Source organism: Hibiscus syriacus, unplaced genomic scaffold (assembly GCF_006381635.1).
Source record: "Hibiscus syriacus cultivar Baekdansim isolate YM2019G1 unplaced genomic scaffold, ASM638163v2 tig00006753_pilon, whole genome shotgun sequence".
Lineage (NCBI taxonomy): Eukaryota > Viridiplantae > Streptophyta > Magnoliopsida > Malvales > Malvaceae > Hibiscus > Hibiscus syriacus.
The window spans coordinates 302790-313112 of record NW_024062111.1 but is presented as its reverse complement, the minus strand read 5'-3'; positions in this window follow the sequence as shown (position 1 = coordinate 313112).

Here is a 10323-nt window from a genome sequence, read left to right as displayed (position 1 = left end):
AGCGTCTATCCCTTTTAATCGATTGAAACCCTCTTCTTATCTCTAAGGCAGACATGTTAGAACATCACCATCCTGGATCCATTCCATTGTTTACGTAGATCTATCTTAATTCTCTCGAATCTAAGAATCAATATCTAGACAAACGACAATCTCTCGACGCTCTTACATTGTCAAGACGTGTTTCACCAAGACCCCAGGCAATCTCTCAAAGCTCTTATAGTGTCAAGGCAAAATATTTAAACAATGAACAAAACAATCATGAGCAAAATCATAATTCGTCATTCATAAAGCAGAAAATAATTGTTTAAGCAAAACAAAGATTAACACCAAGTAAGACAGTTCATGGTGTTATCAAAAAGTCAACCAAAGTATCACCATTTTAATGCAACCCCAAACAAGTAAAGACTAGAAATAACTCTTTCTCCTCAGTAACATCAGTCAAACCAAATAAATTTTGCCGAAGCAAAACTTATCCACCACAAACAAATATAACCTAAATACAACTATAAGTTGTGCATACTTTGTTTAGACGAGCAATAACTTAAGTAAAAAGACTAGAAATAGAGTCTTTTTATGGAGTTGTCAATTTTATGATTACAAGTATATTATTGATATGGTTTCTATGTATACATGAGTATATACGTATGTATGTTACGTGCATTGTTATACATGAGCTATGTGTTACATGTTATACTATGTGTTACATTACCTATGTGGATATATGAAAAAATGATATAAGCTATGTGATCATGAGCTATGTGAATACATGTCTGTGTGATAACCTATGTGAACTGGTATAATTGACCTATGTGATTAAATGAAAAGTGAGATAAACTAAATAACATTGACCTATGTGACAACATGAGAATATTATATAAGCTATGTTGTATTGACATAAGCGATTATATGAACATGTGATATAAGCTATGTGATGAGGATCTATGTGCTTATATGTCTATGTGATATTGAACTAGGTGATTATATGAATATGTGAAATGTGTATATGGTAAAGCCCATAAGTATGTGATATGAGAGCTAAAAGTATAATTGGCATGCCAAGAGTCGAGGGTTCTACGCGGTCCTTCGGGATAATACTACGTGGTACTTCGGGATATTTCTACGCGATCATTCGAGACAATACTATGTGGTCCTTCGAGGTATTTCTATGTTGTCACACTCCAATTTAGGGGCTAAATTTTAGTAAATATAAGTATCGAATTAAAGTTGTATCCCAGAAGGAATTGAGGATTAAAGTGTAAAATCGCAAAGCTGGCAGACCATTTTAGGAAGTGTAGGAAAATTTAGGGACTTGAACCTAAATTTACCCATTTTTTAGACCCAGTAAAAAATAAATTACCCAATTAGTTTAACCCCAAATTAAGTTTCCCCAAATTTTTGAATCCTTAAACCCCAAATTAAGTTTCTCGACAATCACATTCTTGCTTCAAATTCACCACCGTCCGGTCATCTTTGAAACCCGTCGTCGCACCCATCAAGTTTTCTATTGACCGACGATCCTATTCCAAACCCCAATTTATCGTGAAACGGCAGCTAACACCGCAAAACAGCGTCACAAAGTTTCATATTTTACTCCGGTGTGCCTCAATTTTTAGGTGATTCCAGCCTAACTGGCGAGCTTCGAGCCTCACAGCCGTCACCAATGTGTTCACCACTCTGTTTCGTGTAAAACCCAACCCGTGGGTTATTGCACTGTCATTCTTTTCGTCGGCAATCATGGGTAAGTTTCAAGTTTATAGTTTGGTTAAATTTCTTTCGATTTTGGGTTGATATTTTGGTTTGATTTTGATTTGAATAACGTGTTGATGCTCAAGGTGTAATCAGCCGGTCGGAATAGCCCTTGTCACCGCTGTACACGTCGCCGGGTGCGCGTGGGGCTTGTTTTGGGTCCAAGGAATTTTTCAGAATCGGTCAACTCGAATCGTATGAATCGACCCTACCTGACCCGCCTGTTCGACCCATAAGCCCGACTCGCTTGACCCGACTGAGTAAACTCGATTGAGTCAACTTACCGGGTCAACTCGTTTATTTTGACTGTGTCAACCCGTTGACCTTTGACTTTGACCAAAAAGTCAACTTTTTCGAAAATATTCTACTTTATGTTTTTCGACGTTCTGAGTCCAAATCTGAAGTCCGTTTTTCCAAATTTTCACTAGGTAAGCCATTTTTTGATGTTTTACCTTCGAAATTCAATATGATTTCTTATTTGAGTTTAGTTTTGACACAAATTTGGTTGCTTTGCATCTGAGGGATTATTGGACGTTGAATTTAAGTTCGAGAGTGATGGAATAGAGTTTAAAGGGGTCGATCGATATGGCACATAAATTGAGGTAATACTCTACTACCTTTTGTATACTTTCTGGAGTTCATGGATTGATGGTAAATGCTTGATTAAAAATGATTGGTATATTAATTTTATATAACTATCATCTGAATCACACATAAATTGAAATAAGGACATAGCACAGTATAAGAGTTAGACGGCTCGATAAAGAGAAATTAGAAGATCAATCGAAAATAATTATAAGTTTAGTGATCCAATAAATAAATGAATCGGTTCCAAGATCCATAAATTTTGATAAATCTCTTTAAAGGTTAAATATCGAGATTATTTGGATAAGAAAATACCTAAAATAGCCCTAAGGGGTAAAATTACAAAAATGCCCTTGTACTAGAAAAGGACCAAGACTTTTCCTAGTGGTGCAATTAACCTCCAGTGAGAAAATGTGCAAGTACTATGAACTTTAATGGAACTGGAATACTTTTAAACTTAAGTTACCCGAAGTAATGCCACTGAAGATATTGAATGAAATAATGATAATACCTTAAAGAGTAAAAAACAATATGTATGATTATGATAATGAGGACGAATTGAGAGATCATATCTTGATTCAATTGAACCTTAGAATCATCGATTTAGATTTTGGATCTATATTGGATTTATAGATATGTGCTTAAAGTGTAAAATAACCTAAAGTATTTCCAAGACATGGAATTACTAATGCCCTCAAGCTCCGAAATGAATTAATTAACCTCGAATAACCATATAACTATATTATTTGACCAGGTTATATGAAATAAAAGTATTGTATGTATTTGAATTTGAGGAAACGATCGAATTACTCAGTAAACTCCTAAGCGACCAAAATAAACTTGAATACTAATTGAATTAAATACCCCGATGACCTTGAATTAAGTGAATAACTTGGATAAGTATGGAAACACTGGCGATTTTATATGTTGTACCGCCCTTAAGGGTTAGTAACCATGAATTAAAGTACGTCGATAATTCTTAATATTGTTGCAATGTGGAAATGGATAAAAGACTATTGGAATATATGTTCGTATCTTTAAGATATATTTAGCGATGATTCTGAAGGTGATCTATGGACAAGAATTGTTGGTACTAAAGGGGGAATACCTTGGAAGGACAACAAATTGACCGGTCGACATGCATCAGTTCTGGTAGTTGGTCAACTCGAGTTATTTCTATAATCCGATAGATCGAAACAGATTGTAAATGTCCTGAACCTTTATTTTTCCCTCATCAACTCAAATCACTCTGGTCATATCTGATCACACCAATAACTTAGATGCAAAGGATCCTGAATACCACATTTGGTTCAATTGGACTTAAAATCCTGATAATTCATTTTATAATCATGAATACCTCTGATACAAAAAGATTATGAATACCTTCCTGATCACCAAGTAGTTCTTAAGAATATCTGGATTCTCTAGTGTGTTCCTTATGTGACATGTAAATGTTTTACTTATTTTAAAACATGATTTTCTGAAATCACCGATTTAATGATTTACTGGCTGATGAACTATGAATAAATGGTATATGTTCTATGGTTACCTTTTTTTACTGGAAAATATGAATTGTTCTTGATTTATAGAATAATGGAATTTACTGGTTTATGAACTATGGTTTCCTGTTTTCACAAGTTATACTCGAACTGTTTTATTGTGATATTATCTGGGTAGACTGGAGTATGGAAGTACAACTCTAATCAAGCTAGTAAATCCTTACGGACCTAAGGTGGCCCTTAGGTAGGCTCTCAGGCCCCAAGGCACTTACTTGGGTTAATCATAGAATTATATATGGTGTACAGGTGGAGATCAGTTATATGGTTTATTTCATTATTACGATTATGAGATATTACTGGATCACGATCCATATATTACAGTTTATGGTTAAAACTAATTTCTACTAGATTTTTATATGATTAGGATTCTGGAGTATAAAGGTATAGCCCTGATCCAGCTGGTAAATCCTTACGGACCTAAAGATACCATTGGATAGGCCCATAGGCCCCAATACATACCTATAGGTTGGCTCCCTTTGCTGTGTTCTTAGGGTAAGCCCTTATGGATGCTGTTATGGGGAACTGCATAATGGAGTTTGGTTAGAGGGTTCTGCTATGGTTTTATATCTTTTCACCTATTTTGATTGGAACACACTAGATATCCTATTCGATCTCCTGAAAAATTTGATACTATGAATGTTTCCTTTGACCTAAGGTTTTCATGGCTTCTACTCGATGAACTACCAGTGGAACCCCATTTTATCCCAAAAACCAGTATATTTCTATTTTATATAAGGAAATTTTATGGCTTTCCATTTATCTGCATGCCCTATAGCATCAACTGGTAGTATTGTAGTATTGAACTTCCCAAATCTCACTCTATTACTCACCATTTCAGGTTAAAAGAATCGTACCTGTGCATCTATCGACTTTAGCAGGGGAGTTATATCGGTTTTACTTGTGGAGTACGGTGCATATGATTAGGGGGTATGTGTGTTGTAATTTGTTTTATATATGAGTCTAAAATATGTTTTATTTCTGAATACTGATAAATTTTACTTTTGTATTATAAATTGATTTTATGGTTTTACATGTTTTAACAAAAATTTTAAATTTTTTGAGATTTTTACGGTAGGTCACTCCGATGGCCCTAATATGACACCCCGGATCAGATCGAGCCACATGCATCGGTCTGAGGGGTTTACATATGTGGCACTTCGGTGTAATTTATACAAGCTGTGGTGACATCATTTATGTACAACCTCAATGCACTCACATACCTTAAGTTCTCAATGATGTACCATGGGTTATTAAAAGAAAATATATAATAAATTAAGATAATGATAATTATAGTGACAATGATAATGATGTTGATAATGATAATGATATTGATGATGATGATAATGATGATATATATATATATGCACTTATGCTTTTGTTATATGATGTGTTTTATAGTTTCTTTATATGATTGTATGAAATGCTTAGAATATGATTAAGTGATGAGATGTTTTATCATATATTTTATATGCCTCACTAAGTCAATGACTTAGCATGTGAGTGTTTCACACGTACGTTTAGAGAATCAAGAAGATTAAAGATAGGAGTCAAGACAACATAAGCCTTCCGAAGATCAGATCAAAAAAGATTTAACAGTACGTGCTTTGTTGTATTAAATATGGTTGGCATGTAATGAAAGGTTAAATCGTATATGCTTTGATAATTTTTGTAATAAATTTTATTGTATTTATTTAAATTAATAAGTCTTTTATTTTCAGTGGGAGTTTGAATTTTCTTTATATACTTCTATCAAGGGGTTCCACCGTTTTTATATAATCAAAAGTTTAAATTTTTAACTATTTTTTAAAAGTAAACGATTTGAAAAGTTAACGTGACACCTTAAATTCTTATTTAGTTCGAATACGGGTTGAGGTGTTACATTTAATGGTATCAGAGCTATGGTTTAGCTGATTCTAGGCTCAAACCGAAGTAAAGTATGTTTTAAAAAGTATATATGCTAGCAAAAAGTGAAAATTTCTGATCTGATAATATAAAGAGTGTGTTGTTTAGCAAATAGAGTTATATGGTTATGTTTATTATATATCTGACCACGATAGCTCCCAAAGTGAAGCGAGAGATGATAGACCTGAAGGTAGTAGTAATTCACATGCCCTAGCTAGGCAAAGTGAAGAGTAGATACCTCAGGGAGTGCCTGTTCAAGATCAGGGAGTGTTTTTCAGGATGTTGAATGTTATTCTGACTCATTTTAGAACCTCCTGCTCCCTTAACTCCTATAATGAATATAGCGAAAGAATTAAAAGGGTTAGGAGCACCCGAGTTCAAGGGTAAAGCTGAGAAAGGTCTTGTTCTTGTGAACCTTTGGTTAAATGATGTGAACATAATGTTAGAGGGTCACCAGTGCTCTGAAGTGGAAAAGTTAGATAGATTAGTTTTGTTGCTACGTGGGCAAGCTAGAGTATGGTGGACAAATGTCACCATGAGAATGTCAAGTGATCAAGTGGCGTGGTCATTGTTTTTAGAAGAATTCAAGAATAAGTACATAAATGATCAGTTTATTAGGCAAATGAAGAAAGAATTCTTGAGCTTGAAACAAGGGAATTACACCGTGTATGAGTTTGAGTGTGAGTTTAATAAGTTAAGTAGATTTACTACTGAGCTAATTCTGATTGAAAAGGATGTATGTGATTGGTTTGTGGAGGGCTTGCGCCATAGATTAAAAGATTTGTTCTTAGCTTTGAATGTGTCATCGTTTTAAGAAGTGGTTAATAATGCTAAAGCTCTAGAGAGAGCACAGAAGAATAAAAATATCATATGATTAAGAGAGCTGGTGTTTCATTGAGTTCAACACCATCAAAGAGAAGAAGAGATTCTGATTTTCAACCTCAGATTAGGTCTGAGTCAGCTGTGTCTTCTGCTAGAAGATCAAATTTAAGTCAATCAAGACAATGTCAGCATTGTGGAAAGAATCATACCAGAGTATGTCGAGTGGTCTCTGGAGCCTGCTTTAGATGTGGTGACATCAGGCATTTTATTCGAGATTGTCTATTTATAACTGATGAGGCTACTCAAACCAAGCAATCTGAGATGCGTTCAACTGCCCGGGTTTACAATATAAGAACTAATGAAGATCATGATGATCCAGAGATCATTGCAGGTACTTTTCAATTATGTGGTAAAGTAGTTTTGGCTTTGATAGATCCGATATCAACATATTTATACATTAGTATCAAATTGATGAGAGAATTGAAAATTTTGATTAGAAGCCACAAGTAACGATGTGATAGTGACTAACCATTAGGGCATGGTTCTCGGGTGAATAAGTTGTGTTGAATTTGTTTGAGGTACGAGGAACTTATTATGAAAAACATATAAGTAGCTAAGAATGGCTAATTAATAAGAAATAATATAGAACAATGTTTTGTGCAAGTAGTGCTGACTATCAAGGTTGTGTGAGGGTAAGTGTAATAGAGTTAAAATAATCGGAAGAAAATGCAAGGTTAAGCTAATCAGTATGGCATTGATTTTGTTTATGGATGTTTATCTTGGCCATGTAGATGTGGTTAAGGAGATAAGGATTTTTATATCTGAAGGAAGCTTGAGATGTAGTAGAATTTTTGAGATGATAAAAATAATATTGATATTTATTTATAGATTAGTATAAGTAGAATTTGGAAAAGATTATGTGTATTGTAATTCGAATGAGGATTGTACAAGAGTAAAAGTTTTGTCTATGTTACAAAGCAATTAGATAATGTTGAAATAAATCAACAGACTTGTGATCTTGAATTAGTTATGATTGGGTGATGTGATCTTGTCTAGCTCCAATTTTCTCCATGACTTGATCACACCATGGATGTTATTCAAATTTGGTTCTAAGAGAGTTCTACCTTACTTTATCTTATATTTACTTATTTATTCACTATATATTATTATGAGCATACATTAGCAGATTAGACTATACTTGAATTATAATAACATGTGCATTCATTCATTATATGGTTTGCATCATTGATTGATATTCAAGCATATACTATGTAGTTATAATAATAATATTCATTCATTAACATATGATGCATGAGTTATTATTATAACATATAGTCCACATCTTTATATTATAAGTTATTTAATTTAAATACTTAGCTTATATTATGCTTTCTTTTGTAGGTGCATATTCGGCCACATGATGGGAGCTGACTTAAAGCTAGCATTGGAGTCCAAGAGCTATGGAAACTTGACTAGGACAACTCTGGGACAGCTCAAGAACATTTTGGGAAAAAGTTGCCAGCTGACCCCTGAGCTCATAGCTGACTTGAGCTAGACTTTTGAGCTAGCTAGAGGTCTCATCTCAGATGGAGAGTTTCTCCATCATCACCACCACACAGAGTACTTCAAATATGGTTTAGGTTAATTTTTGTGGATTCGTACCTTTTTGTGAATAGTTGCTATTCCAAGAGGTGCATTTTCACAAGGAGCTGTCCTATGACTCAGCTTCATGTAATTCATCTATGGCCAGCTCATCTTCAGCTCAAACACATGGAAAGTAGCTCAAATGATGAAAGGTTACCTTCCACAATTGTGACCTTTCATGATAAGTTGCTTCCCATTGAAGACCATGACACCTAGATGCACGTTGGAAGCTAAGTCACGCCTAGTTGCTGCCTATCATCATTCCATAGACTTCAAGACATCATCCTATGGTTGCAACCTCACCTAAGCATTGCAAGAAGACCCATGTGCATCATTTAAGCATGTGCACTCCATGTGACATTAAATTGGCGCCAAAACACCAATGGATGCTTCCTATTCAGCCAAAGACTCTTTCCCCTTCATTTTGTCACCCAAATAACTTCCAAATGCATTCAAATCATCAGGGCCAAACCAACACCTAACCATTCGGCCAAGAGCATGTATCTTCATTTAAATAATGTATTTTCATCAAAAATCATGTATTTGCAAAGGGGTTTCATCCTTGGCCGAACCATCAAGTATCTATTCGTCCTAAACCCTTTAAAAACTATAAATAGGCTATTGGATTTCATTTGTAACTGAACCCTTTGATAATATAAATCCTTGTGAGATTATTCTCTCTTCAAGTTCTTTTTAGAACTATATCGATTAAGCAAGCTTATTTCTTAAGTTTATGGCGTCATTCCTTCCCCTTGATACTTCTGGTTCCTAGTTCCTATAACTAGTGGGTCAAAGTCCTTGTTATCATCCCTTATAAGACTTATAAGAAATGGGTCTTTGCTCCTCTATAGCATTGGTTCCTTCTTAGTCTTATAGATACTACTTTTCCATCACTATCTTTCCATCACAATTCTCTATCACCATTCACGCCTATATAATCACCATCCCATTACCATCAATTCACCATTAAATCATCATTCATCATCAACACAGCATACGTCCATTCCACCATTGGAGGTCGAATCCATAACCACTTGCAGGATAAATATACAACACTTCCGCAACCCCTCTTGATAACATTTCTATTCATTTCCATTTTTTTTCTTTCATTTCTTTAATTATCAAATTACTTAATCAATTCTTCTTCTTTTGTGCAGATTACTTTCAATTCAAAGTGTAGCATTTGGTGTCTCTCCTAGATCGGGAAATAATAAGGTTGCCAACTTCTCCATCATTGAAGAAGCCTGGTTAGCCTTACATCAAGCGGTAATCAGAGCTTTGTTGGATTGACAATCAAGTGCTGCAACAAAAGCAAAAAGAAAAAAAGAGAAGAAAAGAAAAGAAAAGACTCTTACAACAAATTTGGAGTGCAAAAGAAAGAAAAGAAAAATAAGAAAAAAATTCAAGAAGAAAATAGAAGAAAGTTGCAAAGTACACTCAAATAGAAGAACAATACAATCTGCCCAACATCGAACTAGAAGGAGGTATCCTTGTTGTTTCTTGTGAAGGAATATAGTAAGTGTTACAACTTGAGTTGTAAGTTATCTTCACTTTCTTACTATTTCATTTTTTATTCTTTCATTCTTTCTTATTTCATTACCTTATCCTTTTTTTCTTAACTTTTTTCTATCCTACCCTATCATTACCATTTCTATATCCTAACCATTTCTTTTAAAGCCAACGCACAAACTAAGAAACTTGCTCAATCTTGAGTTAGTTCTTTAAAAGGACCCACAAGAGAGAATTGAGCGGTAAAAGGCAAATGAGAGGGTGAGATTATAAGGGGGATCAGAAAAACCCAAGAACATATCCCCGAGTGCAAACACGAGTGTGAGTGGAGTGACATTTTAATTTCTTTGGAGTGTTACTGTGAGGTTTTGTGAGAGTGTTCTTGGTAAGGTCCTTTTACACATTTCTATTCTTTATTTCACTGACAATTTTTCATCTTTTCAATGGAGTATGAACATCAAAGAATGAATGCATTTCATACTTGTTCCCATGTAGATGGTAAAATGTGTCTTGTAGCTATTGACGGAGGAAGTTGTGCAAACATTGCAAGCACATA